Here is an 18,089-nt window from a genome sequence, read left to right on the forward strand (position 1 = left end):
ATGGCTGATTTTGATATTTTCTTTAATTTCCCTTTGTGGAGTTGACTGTACATACAATAAATAGATTGAGTTGTGTTGCTCTGGAGTAATCTCATCAGTCCATTGTTAAGCAAAATTCCTATTTCTCTGGGATAGAGGAACACAGTGTTCTGTGATAAATCCCATTTTATTTCTATAATTCTTCTGACATCAAAGCACATTGATAAAGAATAATAAAAGGTTCAGTGACTGATTGAAACTGGGAGCTTTTTATAAAAAACACACCATGGGGCTCATTAATTTTCCAATGATTGCAGTCAGGCAGATGGGTATGTCATTGCCGGGTATGGCTCTGTTATCTTCTAGAATTTGGAATTTGCTTATTTCAAGTCTGTGAGAAACTCTGTGAGAATCCATTGACTCTCTCAAAATAATCGCTCCTCCGAGCTATGGCTTATTCGGCATATGTTACATAACACAAAAGACACATAAAATGTATTCTAAGTGACAGGAGAGCGCTTAAGGCCTTAAAAAATAATTCTAAAAATTCTATGCAATGCAGTGTTTTGGTTTATTTGTGGGAGAATTCTCAAGTGTTACAATTAAAGACTGGAACTGTGTCACTACAAAATCCAGTTATTTAATTAAAGATAAATGATTGGATTGGAGAAATGATCAAATATTGGCTAATTGAAAGTTTAATATGATAATTCTGCCATTTACACACCAGGTAACATCAGTGTTGGATACACACCACACAAATGACCTTATACTGTAGTCATCAGATTTCAAACCAAGGCTGTTAATGACCACTTCTAAAGGTCACAGATAAAAACTGGCCTCAAGTTGATACAGAGATGCGAACCATTTTACCAATTAAAGGTCAGAAAAACAAAAGCGATAAAGAGCGACTGCAGGATTCCACATTTTAATGCAATAACAGAATTATTTTGCCCAGTTTTACCATTGGTTTGACCCTTTCCATAGCATTTGTCATTCTGATTAGCATGATGAAAATTCAAAATAATTAATCTTAAAAGTCTCAGTAATATGTTTACAATTACTGGTGTACCTTCTGGTTGAATTGCAGCTTGTGGCACTTGCCACTGGTGTCCAGCCCACCTGCAGGAACTCATACTGCCAGTGACGCACCTCTGCACAAAATTACAATTAAGAGCCATGATGGCAGTGCTAATGGACCGGAGAAATGATTTTGTGGGCTGAACGGCTTGTTTCTGTTCCAGGTCGTGCTTTCAGCCACCACGCCCCAAAATTGTGGAACACTCTCCCTCAATCCCTCCACCTTGACCCCTCTCTGCCCTTTTTCAAGTCCTGCCTGAAAACCTTCCTTTTCAACCGTGCTTACGCCCACACCCCCCATCCCACGGCTTGGAGTCAGGCTCCGCCACTGCTAAGTACTCTGAGATATTACCCTGCGTGGAGGGCACTATATAAGTATAAGTTGTTGTTGAATTCATATAGTACTGAACGTTCGGTTGTAGTGGAAAGTCTTCAGGTGTGATTTGAAGACAAGTTTGTGGTATGTTCCACAGATTCATGGCACGCATCCAAATTGGTAAACTTCAAAAATAATTTATCAGTCTGTTGTAAAGATCCTGCTGTGTTTAAAGTCTCTTTTAAGTTCTTGTGTTTTCTCAGGCAGTTGGAGGCCAGTGATCAGAGCTCTGTGCACATATTTGCATTTGCCTGCAGAGGTTTCTGAAACAGTGATCCAGACTGGTAGGCCCTGTTCTGCTTAGTCCAGTTGCAATAGAATGGATATTAGAACATGGAGTTACTTACCTCAAATGCCTTTTGAAACTGAGTCTGTAACTTTGTTTAAAAGGAAATTGCGTCAATACCAATGTTAAAGACTATGGGGAAAGAGCAGTGGAATGGGATCAGGGTAGATAGCATTTGAGGGAGAAACGAGCATCAACACAGGGATGATGGCTGAACTTCAGTGCTTTAAACATTGTACAACTCTTTGGAGCATTAAAATTAGTTCTGTCTGATTTTCTACATTATGAGCCCATACACACTACGCAAATATAGTTGGTGGCAACAGCAATCTGAACTGTATCTGTGCCTAGGCTATTCCCTTAATGCACAACCCAAGGAAAAGCAAACTTGTAATTTCTATACAAATTTGAGAGTGGTGCATTTTGAAGTCCTTTTATGTTGCTTTGCAAACCAAAGGAACGAACGCCTGCAGCCTGTGTTCCAACTGGTAAATTGGTTTTCGTCTCTTTACTTTGTGTTTTTCTTTTCCATTGTTCCTGTTTGTATTTCAGCCTCTGGTCTGAAAGATTCTATTTTCTACACAGATAATGGTGTCTTTTGTACTGGCATTATTCAGTACACTCAGCTGTGTGGCTGACCTACAGGGAAACCTAGACTGGAGAGACCTTCCAAACACTGAACTGCCCTACGATGCCTGGGGCATCCACTCTTTTCATGACCCCTTTACCTGTAATACTGTATACGGTGCAGCCCCCTTTCATTGTGTTTCTTTATATGCTTGCATTCAATTATACCACTGTTGCACCCTGGACCCTGTTCACGGCCCGCTCACTCTTTCTTGCTGGCCAGGTGTTGCTCCGAAGTGGATGTTTTTCAGGTCATTACATGCTGCTGACGCCACTTGCTGCATTGTTGCATATGCACAAAGCAGGAAATCACAATGGGGGCAACCCAATGATCCTCAAATTGCCCATTTTTCTTTTAATGAGGGAATGACCAGCGATCAGGACTTGAAGCCAGCTACTCTGCTTCACTTTGGAAGAGATTGGGATTTTAGACTGTGTTATAAGAGGGCTCCACTACAATTGAAGCATCATTGTTGGATTTCGAGATGCTGACGATGCCACGTGGGGTTGCACAAAGGTCATAACAAGATATCTGGGCCTCCCTACTGCTGCCAAGTACAGGTAAAAGCAGCATAAATGGGAAGGAAATCCTGGCACCAGCAGTGCTTGGATTGCTTCCTGGGAGTAATAATCCCTCCAAACAAATCAATCCATGACTATTTGTGGGACACTGCTATGCGTGATTGACTGCTGCCCACCAAATACAATCCACTTTACAATATATTCTGTGAAGCGCTTTGAGATGTCTCAACAACGTGATAAGGTGTTATATCAAATGCAAGGATTATTGTTACTTAGCAATTTACTGAAATGTTCTTTAAACTGCTTCTCGAGCAATCTGCAAGCCAAATAAATTTCCACAATAGTTAGATAGAGAATTACTATTTGCACTTGCACTGCTCCATTGGTGATCATTTGAACAAAATTGTCAATTAGGAGATATTAAGAAACTGCTGTTGCATATTTAGCTAAACTGGTTCCATTTATATTGGGAACCGATACACTTAATGTCAACACAAATAACATTTAGGTTTATTTGCTTCCTTCAATTTCTGTGCATTGGATTTCTCACCATGTTAATTATACAGCTGGAGAGCTTAAGATATGATCAGTTGTCCAATCAAGTAAGTTAGGTTTGTGCATTAGAGTCAGCACTGGAATAATAAGGTGTTCTGAACAGATGGAATGCTTTGCATTACTAATAACTGATGGTAGCTGACAGCAATTTAGAAACCCCAGACAATACCTTCTCCACACGAGGTGATATAACTGGATGGTTTATAGTAAGATTTTATTTGTGGTAGGAGACACTTGTACTAGTGAGTATAGTAGTTATTTTTCTACATCAAAACCTTGTGCTGTGGTTAAATAGACAAAGTGGCCATGAATTTGCAAGCTGATTGTAAAGATGTTGCACCTCCTGTTTTCTTTCTTGTAAAATGAAGTAGAGTTCTATTGTGACGTAGAGTGAATGGGTGAATGTGGCAGCCAATTTGCGCACAACAATATACCACAAACAGTCATGAAGAGAATGAACAATATTTTATTTGTGACACCAGGAAAAACTCCCTTATCTTTGCCATGGTATCTTGCCATTGGATCTTTAATGGCCACCTGAACAGGCAGATGGGACCTCGGTTTAACGTCTCATCTGAAGCACGGCACCTCAACAATGCAAAACAGCATTCATTGAAGTATTATCTTAGACTACGTGAGTTCAAGTGCCAACGAACTCACAACCTTCTGACCCAGAAGCAAAAGAGCTACCCTTGCACCAGGCTGACAAATACAGTACACAATACATAATTACACTTTTATAGCCCCTTTCACATCGGAGGATGTTCCAAGGCGCTGATACACATCGAAGCTCAGTTCTATACAGACTCCATTACTGCAAATTCTGGAATTTCAAACCTTTCATTATAGTTGAAGGACGATCTTAACATCAATAATATAATCTTTGACCTTCGAGAACTACATTGCTGATTCCCACAGGTATTGAAATGCTGAGGTCTGGCTTTCAAAAGTACAAAAGATGTAGCATGGAATCCCACAGGCGATACAAGTTCAATCAAACACAGAAGCACAATGATTTTACTTATCTTTTATATCTGGTTTGGTCCACAAGTGATATAAATGTCATATATCAGGGCTCACATGGTGCTCAATTTGTAAAAAGCTAATTTACCAAAATTTTTTTTAATAAAAAACTATTACTCCAATACTTCTTTACTCACTCACAGAATGAATTCCACTGGATGTAAATGAGCCATGCTATGCTGAAGTTACAGGGGCTGTCGCGTAGCCAGAATCTGCCATGTATAGTTTAGGTGTTTGGTTGGTTTAGTTGCTAATCGGCAATTCTAGCATGATGTAATGCAGTTTTACAAAGATGAGTTGCTTTGTTTTCTGATTTGTATCTATTTAATTCATTTTCTATGTTCCAAGGTTCAGCAGCTAGCTTCTGATCATTGAAGGCAGTTTCTATGAAATAGTGGAACCAATCTACTCAAGATCCACTGCATGAATGATTTTGAAATGGAGCTTTTCAGTTTCTAAAAGAGATCTCAGAGGGAACCTTATAGAAGTCTATAAGGAGCATGCTTAATGGACAACAGTGCAAGTAGCTACATGGAATCAAACCTGCCAATGTATTTTCTCTTGTATTGTGATCTATGGACTTTCTTTATTGGTAAAAGTAAGATTTTCTGTGCTGTGAATGTTTTAACCTACAATACAATAAAGATACAATACAAATTGACATCTATTATAGTACATTTCAGGGGTGCGGGAGGACACATCCCAAGGCACTAACTAATGCTCTACATGACTTTGGCATTTTTAATAAACCAAGGTGGCGGGGTTTTCCCCAGACAGAATAGAGAATCTAGAGAATCCTATCAATACACAATATGGATTCAAAGCACATATTTCTTCTTACTTGAGGACTTTTTTAGGGTTAAATAGTTCCGAAAGTTTAGCCCTCATGATGTGTCCATTTCTCAGCTTTATTTGTTTGTCTTATTTGTTCCCTTATTGTCAAGCTTTCTCCACCAGCTGTGAAGGGTTCCAGTCATCTGCTCCCAGTTCTTTTCTATCTACTCTCACCCCCCCCCCCCCCCTTGCAGGAAGTGCCCTGCCTTAATGCCATCACCTTATACATTTGTACAGTGCCTTTCACATCGGGAGGACATCCCAAGACGCTAGACAGTCAGAGATTTGGACCCAAGCAGGGGGTTGGGATCAGGAGGGCTGGAGGGCTGAGAGGGTAGGGGTAGTAGGATGGCCAAATGAGCAACTGAAGAGGAGGGTCTTGAGACGTGCTTTGAAGGAGGAAAGGGAGGGGGCAAGGTGAAGGGACTCGGGAATGGAGTTCCAAAGGGTGGGAGCAGACAAACCGAAGGCCTGACTGCTGATGGTGTGGCGGGTCGGGCGGGGGATATGGAGCTGGCCGTAACCTGCTGAGCGGAGAGAAGGGACACCTATAAAGGTATAAGTTTTTAAGTCTAATATAAGTCAATTTCTCTAACCTCTGTAAGTCAATCTGAATTTTAGCAAGATTCCAACAGATTTTCTTATTCCTTATTCAGGAATCTCATAAAGAAATATCACAAATTATTCCCCAATGTTTACGTTTGCTTTTTCATGAAAGAATGCTGCTTGAAAATGTATATCCAATATCCCAGTAAATAAAACAATATATATAATTTAAAATACTCTCAAGATTATATTAAAGCTTTGTAGCATATTCCTAGGTTTCATTTACTCTAATTTACTTCACCTTTTTGAAATTAATGAGTCTGCTTGACTCTCATCTCTGTGACTGACTCATACTGTAGATGTTCAGCTCACATGCTTTAAAGGTGAAAAAAACCTATATAGGAATAAGGTCAGTGAGACATCCTATTATAGATATTTAATTATTGGAATATTATTGTAGGGTAACAATTGAATTACAAAGCCTCAGAGGAAGTGGTGCCTTTGATGGAAAAACGGTTTCTGCACCTAAAATCCATCTATTGGTGTACTTAGATCCCCTTGTAGATCATACTGACTCTCAAGAACTTGGCTCCAACCTACTGTTGACCCTGCAGTTTTGCAATTTACGGGCTTTTTCCATTTTATGAAGGCAATTGGAATCTTAAGTTACACATTAAGATGCAAACTGTGTACATTCAAGGATATTTCACTGACAGTCAATAACGCTGCTGAGAGAATATAATGAGAGTATTGTGTTCAGCTTTCTCATTATACTTTATGACATTGAGGAATTGGAAAGGATTGAAAGAAAAATAATAATGGTGATCTTTGTCTGTAAGTGTTACTCACTGTATTGAATGGTTAACAAAGCTACAATCTCGTCACTTTGTAAAAAGCTGACTAAGAATGGATGTAGGACTTTATTTTCATTATAAAATTGTGAAGGAAATATGTATGAATGTTCTTCCAACTGAATCAAGAACCAAATCAGAAGAGAGATTATAAACATAAGCAAGTAAACGCAACTTACGATGTATCGGCTGCAGACTTAGTCTAGCCTGTAAATTAACAATACGGTACAGCAAATACAGACTCAGTTGTAGAATTTAAAAAGGAATCAACAGATTTCCGATAGTGAGAGAATGCAGATATATTATAGGTCAGTTGGATAGCAAAACAAGATGGTGGCAAAGTTACCTGAGCCAGTCTTCAATGTTGATCTATCAGTTGAAGAGACACAATTCCCCATGAGGCACTTCTCTCATTTCTGCCTTATATTCTTCTACCCCAGCAAACACTCTGCTCTCCCATTTAAATCTGCAATAAAATAGAGAAAAGAGGGTGTGTTGTAAATATTACAAATATTTGTTCACGTGAAATTTACAGTTATATTTGTCCCTGGTGATGAATGGATTTGTTGACCACAAATATTTTTTTCCTCACTTTAAGGACTGCACAAAGTTGCTGATCAATCGCACAACAGCCTAACTACATTTCCCAGAGTGTGGCTCAACTCCACTGATTGTTGAATTCAATGAGAGGAGATTATTAAGTACTTCTCCCCAATTAATTGTGCTTTTTATAAAAGTCTTCATAATTCACAAAGGTTACTTTTATATCCACTTACCTTAGAGAGAAAACAGTGGTACCCTGTCAAAACAAAATCTGTATGTTATGAACTGTGCTGTGACATCAGTCATCTTGTCTATTTTCAATTCCTCTAGTAAAGACTCAGTACATTTCCCTACAAATACAGTAACTAATTTTTACATGAAATCCTGTGAAGTGCTTTGAGACATTTTTGACAATATGATATTGCTCTATATGATATGCAAGGATTATTTCTATTTTTCCATTATTGCTATTAGATCACAGTCTCTTAGACATTTTGCAAAAAATCCATTCCACCTTTGAAGAAGGCATTTAATGCTTTTCTGCCTGAAAATGGCATCTGTGTCAACCTCATCTGTCAAGAGTGCAGCAGCATGGAGCCTGGTGAGACTCCACACGAGGGATTTTTGCCTGTCAATCATCCTGTCAATCAGAAGATGGGACTGTCCAGTAATGTGATTCCATTAGCACTCCGGCACAGTGAGTATGCTGCCATTAGTTTTGATTGCAAAGGTTAGTGAGTTAATTTAAATGCCAACTTGTGATCCATAATGAATTGCTTTAGTTGGTTTCCCATAATCAAACACATTTAAACTGGGATAAAAGGAAACACATCACTTGAAGGCATCAATATAGAAATGTCTGCTGCTTCAATGCACTGCACTGTTTCCCAAGTGTAGTCAACTCCAGCTCAGTTGGAACGTTCGACTGTGAAATACATTCCAGATTGAGCAAAGTAGGAGGATGCAGACTTGGCACAGAAACAGGAGAAAGATGAAAATGATTTGCTTCGTTCTCATAAACAAGACAGATGCAGTGACTGTCTGGAATTGATTTTGTAGATTCTCCCCTTTATTTCCATCCTCCTCCCTGAAATACTAATGCCTACTGCAGTATGGTTCCGTCCCCACAGTCAATTCTAAATCCATGTCTTGCCCTTGATACCCTGTGGCCACTGTAGGTGGAGGTGTTTTCACGTATTTTTCAAACGCCTTTTGGAAGTCTAGAAATACAACATATGGTTTCCCATAGTAAACCTGACAAGACAAGACTACACTTTCTAAACCCATGTTGACTATCATTTATTAGATTATTTTATATAAGTAATCTTCCACTTCTTTTCTGATGATTGACTCTATACGTTATCCTATTTGAGGTCAGGCTAATAGGTCTAAAGTTGCCGCTTTAGTTCTGTTACCTTTCTTGAATACAGTAACAACATCTGCTTGCTTCCAGTCTGTTGGGACCTCCCCAGTACTGATTTTCTCTCTCATACCACAGCACCATGTGCTGATGATACACATACTGCACAGCTGGACTAGCTTTGTCATTAGGTTTGAACACCACTCATCCTGTTCAGAAAATGTTTACTCTCAAAATAAAACCATTACCTTTTAACTGCTCAAAGCACTTTAAGAACAGGGTTACACAATCTTCTGGATTTCTTCAGAAATTTCTTATGTAGACTGTTGATAACCATTTACAAGCATTTGATTTGATTTATCATATTGGAAGATTGGGAAAAAATAACCAAGGTCAACGCATAATTTCTGGGAGGTAATTTGGTCATCATATATTGCGAGCATTTGTAATAAGGGCCTGGCATTATTCCATTTCTTTCTGAAAGCAGAAGCTGACTTGAGCTCGCCATAAGCTCTTGAGTTAAGAACGGCTGTCTTTCAGGCTCTCTTTGGCGAGGCTCTCCTTTTACATCCTCCAAACTGTCTGTTGCATTTTCTGAGTTGTTTGATTCTGAAAGCATGGCATCCAACTTGTTTGTAAGATTAAAAGTAGCATTTTGAAAAAAATACCACCCTTATTCATTCATACCATGTTACTATTTTTAATTGCGAAGAGCCTTCAAAATGTATAATATAAAAAAATTTAATCATTTAATTTTAATGTTTTATGGTGGTATTTTGCCAAGAACAAACTTGGAATTTGTTTAATTGGGATTAATCGTATTGGACCATCAAACAGCCATATTTTGAGATGATGAATCAATCTTTAATCTGAAGTAATTATGGAATTAATTTGTTCTGCACAATCTATCAGATTGTAATTAATTGTGCTTTAATGGAAATTCCTTTGGATGCCGTGTGGAGAGAAAAAAGGAATTAAAAAAAGTCTGCAAAATTATCGGAAGACAATTTTATATAATTCCTACCCTTCATTGTTCTTGATAATGTTTGCTGAGAAAGGCGGAATGAGCACTCCAGACGGTTTCTTGTGTCAATTAAATTCTACTTTGAGACAGACTGCAGAAGACGTTTGGGGTGATTGTAATTGGATTTCCTTCACTCCAAACTCATACTTTCTGATCCCCGATTCCAGTTTAGTTTTCCTCTTAGTCTGTAAAACCATTTTGTTTTAAAATGAAAAATCACACAGAGTTGGGGGAAAAAATGGTTAAATTTAGTTTTAAGAAGTTTGAAGCAGTTGGTCAGCAAGCTCAGCAAACTAATCATAGAGCTTTGTCCTCTTAAAGTTCACATCAATCCCAGCAGTCAGACTGAACTTTAATTTGGCAACATTTTATTCTAAATTACAAAAAAAATTATCTTGACAAAAAAACAGAAATTAAATCACAGCTATTGCTGGATAAAATTTAGTTTAGGGTAAGTATTTGTTTACTTTTACCATTTATGGCAATCATGGTAGATGTTGATGGCCATTATGATAATACTTGGTGCCTCCCTGAATTATTGTTTTTTTGCGCTGCAGGTTCCCTCAAGAACTTTGCTGAGGAACTCACATTTAGGGGAGATCAATGAATATTTTTTACATGGAGGTTGTCAGGATATTGAATGATCTACCTGGAAATGTACTTGCGCAGAATCTATAATTAGCTTTAAAGAGGGAACGGATAACATTTTGACAGATTTAACTCTAGCGTGTTGAGATATGTTTGTGCTGTACATTTCTATAATATCATTTCATCCCTTCTGCATTTGTCATTGCCCTGAAAATGTTCTGGTTGTCAGTAAACTGTTCAAGAAGCATTGCATGGTCTGAAATACTGGCAAAGGTTTACGAAAAATGAAACAGAGAAGAATTATGTTCAGGAGGTTTGAAACCTCTTTTTAAATTCCACTTTGCTTGTGCGGTGTCACTTCAGCATCTTAAACTTGCACAAAGTTAGCAGTTTAAACTTACACAACATGACTAAAAGGGGTGATTGTATGATCATCGGTAAATGGAATGACCTTCATCCCATTGTAAACTCGTTCCGCAGAGGTTGGGAAAATTACCAATTGAAGAATGGGCCCTCAATACTGTAAAATTCCAGTGTGGCAACTGCTCATTCAGTAACCACTTTGAAAGGCGAATGAATTAGAATCTCAAAGCCTTTTCCCAAGGTAAAACATAACTCGAAATAAAATGTCGGATGTCTTGAATATTAATTAGAACATAATTCAAGACATTGCTGAAGGATCATGGTAGTTTTATATACTGCCTGAGTCTGCTGGGTGTAGCTGTGGAATGCTAAACATTTTACTTCAAGCAATTTTATCCCTTCCTTCTGTAAGAAGAATGATGCATTTTGGATGGCAGCGGTTGGATGTTGTGCATCAATAATTGGGGAAGTTATTTGATAAATACGTGAACAAAATAGGAAGGAAGTTTATCCAGTGAGTTGTTGTAGGATAGTGGCAATGAATCATAAAGTCACAGGTCCAAATCCTGGTCTGGGCATTAGTCAGCTGGTTCCTAAATTCTGAATGTACCTTAGAGCCCTATTATACATGGGAGGCCATAATTTCACTCTGAGATGCTACCCTGCATGAAGGCCACCATATAAATGCAAGTTGTTGTTGTTGTAACAGGGTGTGATCAGCAGTGAGTGGTTTTGCAATCACTGCTCATGCGCCAACAGAATCCTGGTCAGCACAAGGTCACCAGTTGGCTTCCTCTACTAAAACATGGCTGACATTTGGGTTAACAGGTCACTGCCGATGTCACTTCCCATAAGCTGCTTATTTGCAGCAAGTGACAGGGGCAGAGACATGGTGACCCAGAAGTTGGCCATTATTTATTGTGGAAGAAGCCAGGCGGCATTTTAAAGCGAGCTGGGCAGTGTGTTCTGCAAGCAAGTTGAATCTTTTGATAAGTAAATGCCATGATCCATACTGCATAAGTGAACCCTGGATAGAACAACACATATTTGTAATGGGGTATTACTGTCTCAAGTTTGCTTCAACATACTTTGCAGTTAATTTTCCCCCTTTTCTGTAAATGTCTGAGTGGGATGATGATGATGATGTTAAACAAGCATGGTTTGTCTGTGTGGAAAATTTCTGCATTCGTGAATCTGCTTTAAAATAGGCTAGTGAAGAGACTACCTCATGCAGGGCATGGCTGCCTGCCAGGTGTTAATGGTAGGCCCATTGCTTCTGCTCCAGGTTTTAATGGTCTGTAGAGGCAATCGAAGACTGCTGATCAACTTTCTAAATTGCCGGCAATTTTTGCTGCATTCTCCACAGATTTGATTGGGCCATAAACCATTAATTAAACTTATATTTCACAAGACTATGTGAAACCGAGCGAAAGTAACAGTCCTCTGGGTGTGATTTGTTTGAGATCCTATAAGAAAAAACAGCGCGCTTAAATGAATTTGACTGCTGAATTTAAATACCTAGTAAGTTTAAAACCTTTTATGTCTTTTATGAGTTTAAAACCTTTTAGACATGTCACATCTTTTCGACAAGAGTCCAAGCTTGGTCCTAATATTATTCCAACACATTTCAGCAGTAACATGGTACAGGGAAGAATTTAAATTACAACTCAAGATCCTGCACAGCTTACATTCATGTCACATTTCACTATAAACGAATAGTTGTATAGTACTGTACAGTAAAACTCACATATGTCATATCAGTCGGGACTATAACATTTAATATGACTTACTTGAAGTCCAAGTTGCAGACAAACTGCATAAGTCGCATAAAATCTAATTTAACCAGTAATCTACACTGCCCTTGCGTAATTCAATGTAGCAGTAGTTCTTCACTGCAGCCGGTAAGTGACGGACCAGGATGATATTTCCTGTGATTCAATGTGTCTTGACCCGCCGCCACATAAGCACTTACCAACAAGGATTGGAATCGTATTGAATCACTGGAAACAAAGTTCTTCTGCGCATGCACCGACGGATCAAGATTATGTTTCCCACTATTCAGTGCAACCGGCTGATAAGTGAGCATGCATGGACGGATCAGGACATCATTTCCCGCAATTCAATGGAGCCGGTAAGTGCAGGAGTAATGGAGGGTAGGAGAACAGTGTTACGAGTTAGGAGATGATTGATATGAGAAAGAAATCTAAGTGGTTTTGATAGGAAACTGAATGCACGACTTAGGCAACTTGCTGGCCAATTGACTAACAACCAGGTTCCTACCTGCGGCTAGTTTTTATTATATTAAATTAATATTTAATTCACCAACCAAAAGTCACAATTAAATCAAGTATGTTTTGTGAATGTAGTACTTTGAATGCCAATCTCTCTATAGTCTAGCCCTTTAGCCATCTGTTGCTTCACAAGCTGGGTGGAAATGGCTTGCTGGACAATTGATGTATAGTTACAGCATTTGGTGACTTGAAACTTCAAATCTCCTTGCAAACACACATCATGAAAATTATACTACATTCAGCAGCAGGAGAAATTTCTCACCCACAACCAATGTGTCAACAGAGTCAGTGTCCCACTAAAAATATCTGCAAACCTGCACAGCTCCTATTGTGAATGCACATGTTACAACTCTGCAGGAGAGATGATAGCTAATAACTAAATCTTTACATAACAGTTGGAAATCTCCCAGCCTACACTTGCTGCTTACCTGCTGCGTGATGGACAGCCTGAGAAATCGAACAAGAAGTTCAGAAGGAATGAGTTTGCATAGTTAGGCATTACGGACAGGGAACAACCTGAACTGTTAATTATATCAAATATAGTTTTTGTTCTGCCAACAGAGCAGAAAGCACTTCTTCCAGGAAAATCTCTAGAAAACTGTACAAAAGCAATTCCAGTACCTAGAATTACACAGAATGATACGGATTGGAAGCAGGTATTTGGCCACCTTGTTCGTGCTGGTGTTTATACTCCCCACAAGCTCGCACCCCTCCTATTACCCTCTCCAATACCGCTGTATTCCCTTCTCCCTCAAGTATGCATTACGTTTCTTCTTAAATTAAATTAAATGATATGTTTTGCCTCACCCATAGTTTCCGGCAGTTCTCACAATATTCTCATCACGCTCCGTGTCAAGAATTTCCTCCAAAACTCCTCATTAGATAATAATAATAATAATAATAATCGTAATCCTTGCATTTGATGTAGCACCTTATCACGTCTTCTAGACGTCTCAAAGCGCTTCACAGAATATACTGTAAAGTGAATTGACTGTATGTTTTGTGGGCGAAATGCGGCAGCCAATTGCGCACAGCCAAACAGTCATGGATTAAGTGAACAAATTATCATTCATTCATTCATTCATTCGTTCATTCTTTGAGAAGGGATTATTACCCTGGGAAGTGATCTACCAATCGACTAACAACTGGGTTCCTACATACTGCTAGGTAAACAGAGACATGTAGAGTAAGGAAACTTGCCAACGTTCCGCCCTGCCGGGATTCAAACCCAAGTCTTCTCGCTTGCGAAGCGAGTGCTCTAACCACTGAGCTACAGGATCTACTAGTAACTAGAATCTGCTGGAATAGGCAATGGACTGAACCTTTGTAAAATATAAAAACTGCAGCTATAACCTCTTATATCGTTGAGATCAGCAGCACCAAGACATGGTAAACATTAGAATGAACTAGAAGATCAAAGGAACTAAATGGCAAATAACCCTTTACAGAATTCTTATTCTGCACATGTGATCCAAGTGTTCTGCCTGTCCTTTGATGAGGTAAAAGAACGTGGTCCAACAGTCGCTCGTGGGATGATTTTGTCCGGCCCTCAAACCATTTCCGACTTCACTGCTTTACCTCCCAGCTACGCTTCTCTCCTGGTCGGTCTCTATGAGGCAGTGCGGAGAGTAACAAGAAGAAGGCCAGAGTGGGAGATATTCATCTCCTACCCTGCCCATCACCTTTAGTGCTCCTTGAGCCTCGTGCAACCTGGTGAGACACAGCGAGCAGCAATTTTGCGATTCTAAAACTACAGAGCTATGAGTCTCAGTAGGAAACACAAGATAGATATGGAAACTAGAGGATTTCAGTGTACGTGCAAAGTTGATTACTTGTTTATTGAAAGTTATGAAAAACCTCAGTGCCTTGTTTGCTTGCAAGTCATATTTATATTGAAGGAGTTCAGAGTTAGTTTTGCAATTATGAATTAATCTGTTTTGGTTTTGTTGAGCATTCTCTGTAGGGGCCTCCATATGAGTTGATATCTTGTGTTTTGACTTTAATACATTAAAAAAATTGCTGCGTATATTTCCATTTGAGATGATCATTATTAAGTAATACAGTCAAACAATTTAAAACAGAGGATTTCTCTATGATTCTTTTATGTTTCTGGAAGGGGAAAATACACAGTATTGCTTCTGTGGCCAGCGGACATTTCTCAAGAGGTTGGACCACCCTGAGATAAATGATCGGTTGATTAAAATACAACAAATATGGTTGATTGGATGGAGTTATATTCTATTTCTAAGCCCAGTGACTTTCATGATGTGGACTGATAATGAGATTTCCCCAGTGTTTGCCATCAACGTGGCTGCATTGAGCACAGCACACACTATATCTCGCCACATATTGTAATGTGTCCTATCTGAGCCCTCAGTTCTTAGACTTTCTAGCCGTTCTTTCCCAGGTATGTTTTTCTGATAGTTACCTGTCTGGCAGTGTTCAGGAATACCAGAAATTCTCATATGTCTGTTAAAATAGGAGAATTCTATTTTCCTGTAGCTTGTGTGTGGCAGATTTCTATATCACATTCTGCTGTCATCGGCAAAGAATGGGATGATCTCTGAATCTGACAACAACATCCAATAAAACTGTTAATATCAATCTAAAGCGGTATTGATTTTATTTTATATATTGATTTTATAAAATGATATTGATTTTGAGACCTGGGTTCGATTCCTCGCAGGGCGAAACCTTGGGCAAGTTTACTTGCTCCACATGCCTGATAACAATCCCTCAAGAAAAAAAACAATAATAATTTGGTCACTTCAATCCATAACTGTTTGTGGGACACTACTGTGTACAATTGGCTGCTGCGTTTCGCCCCCCAAAATGCAGTCAATTCACTTAACAGTATACTCTGTAAAGCTCTTTGAGACATCTAGAAGACGTGAAAAGTGCTATTTCAAATTCAAGGATTATTATGAATAAATCATTAGCATCACTGTTAATACTTGTACTTAATCTGACTTAATCCAATCCTAACTGATGGGTTGAAAGCCGCCTTTCACCTTTGTGAAATGAACGTTTATCCTAGCTCCTACTGGACAAGGGCCAAAGGCATAGAACTGTCCTTAATGGCATGAAATTGAAAATCTCACTCGAGAAGCCACAAGAGGCTGGTGTGGGAAATAAACACATATTGCTCCAATAGGGGAGACAGATAATTGTCCAGGTTGGAGCATTTCTCTCTGGAGATGAAACGATTGGCAGGAGACCTGGTAGTGGTGTTTAAGATTATGAAAGAATTCATTCAGCTGGGCATTAATAGGATGTATCCACTTGTTGTTGAGTCCAAAATTAGAGAGGCATAAACATAGATATTCAGCAACAGATTTAAAATGGAGTTACACAGAGGCTGATGGAAGCTGTGGTTCAAGCAAAAAAATCAATATATTTAAGAGAAAACCTAATGCATACATGAGGGAGAAGGGAATAGAGAAGGTAAATAGGAGAAGCTGCCTACCTTTTCATAGAATCACAGACATTTACAGCACAGAAGGAGGCCCATCAAGTCTGTACTGGCTCTTAGATCCCACTGTTCTGCCCCAGCCCATACCCTATACTTTAGTGCCTCTTATAGGAAAGTGCATGATGGTGAGCAATATGTAAGGATAGAGCTCGGCAGCAATTACGCCCACACTTGAAAAGCTTGTTTAAGTTCACCGTTTAGATTCACAAGTGAAGAACGGAGACATTGTCAAAGATACAACTCTCCAAAAACAAGTCAACCCTCCAAACTTTAGGTACGATACTAGATAATTCAACCAGGCATAACCAGCAGCATTATTCCTCCTTCAACACCAAAAGCTTATTGCTCCCTGCTTATTCTCCCTTCTTCTTATTAAGAGAAAGTAGTTAAACAGTATTAGCTATTCTCATCCAGATATCCTTACTCTTGTCAGTTTATGATCAAGGAGAAGAATTATGTAAAAGCATCAGGAGGAGAAGGGCCCATTGACTTGCTGTCACCATGTTAGCACTGACCTTCCTTGAGACCTGCAATACAGATGACAGAAAATAGATTTGCAAGATAAATATAACCAAATTTGGATACAATCTAAATTGCACATTAGTGTTACAATTAACTTTCAGTGTCGTAGCGAATTAGATTTTTGAGGTAAATTCTCTTTTTAACATGTGAAATCCAGTACTGTGCCCTGCGCTGTTGTGTAGCAGTGAACTGTGGGCACGTTTCGCCCACAAAATATACAGTCAATTCACTTTACAGTATATTCTATGAAGTGCTTTGAGACGTCTCGAAGATGTTATAACGCGCTATATCAAATGCAAGGATTATTATTATATCTATCTGCCTGCCTGCCTGTCTATCCAAGCAATCAACAATTTTGAGGTTCCTCCACACTGGCGGGACTTTCTAAATATAGGCGATAGAAACGGGATCATTTGCCTTTCCTCTTGTGTTAAGTGCAATCCACAGTCATCTGGTAAACATGATGAATGAGCCAGAAAAGTAGTTCAGAGTAGCACGACCTTGTTACTGGATGAAGAATGTACTTGTTAACAAAATAGTATAAATTCTGGAGTACCATAGCATCACTATCAACACAACGTGATGGGACAGTGGAGTAGGTAAAAATGTCAAATATTCATCACTCTTTGAAGAGTGCAGCCCAAACCATCCTTTGGTTATTGACTATTTTCACATGTGACACTCCCTAGACCTTGGACACCAGCATTGTTTTGGCAATTAAGTGCAGAGTTTCAGTGCTGCTTCACAGAATACTATTGGCTTAATTCAGTCAGCATTGTACTGCCATCCAGTGAAGCACTCCACACGGTAATAATACTAGTGTGGTCAGATGATTCAGCTGACTTTACACCTAACTACTATGCCGAAGTGGAGTGGTGGTCACACCCAAAACCAGTTAAACATAAGAGCAGGAGGAGATTATTCAACCCATTGACTGTAGGTTGATATTTGATATTTAAAGACTGGTTTGGATTTCAATTAGGATAAATATTCAAAACATCAAGTACTAGATGATCCTCAATGTTCTTGAACTGAAAGTTGACAAACCCAAAGCTTGGCCCCTCCTGAAACCTTGTCATCTCTGACTCTGACTGTATTCTTCCCCTGACTGCTCACTTGAGCTCACAGAGTAGCAGTGCAGAATCAAAGCGTTCTGTTCACCCCTTACTTCTCTTTTAAGCCTTTTATTTGGACCTTGACTAAGTGCTTGATGTCAAGCAACATCTCCCACCTCCGTCTGTACTTCA

The 18,089-nt window shown here is 39.0% G+C and overlaps 1 protein-coding gene across 1 annotated transcript in view; it reads left to right on the forward strand.

Moving 5' to 3' along the window:
• myripb (myosin VIIA and Rab interacting protein b) overlaps nt 1-18,089 on the forward strand; it is a 230,568-nt gene that overhangs the window by 122,208 nt on the left and 90,271 nt on the right. The window lies entirely within an intron of this gene.

The sequence above is a fragment of the Callorhinchus milii genome, unplaced genomic scaffold, assembly GCF_018977255.1.
Source record: "Callorhinchus milii isolate IMCB2004 unplaced genomic scaffold, IMCB_Cmil_1.0 Scaffold2, whole genome shotgun sequence".
In the NCBI taxonomy this organism is placed as follows: domain Eukaryota; kingdom Metazoa; phylum Chordata; class Chondrichthyes; order Chimaeriformes; family Callorhinchidae; genus Callorhinchus; species Callorhinchus milii.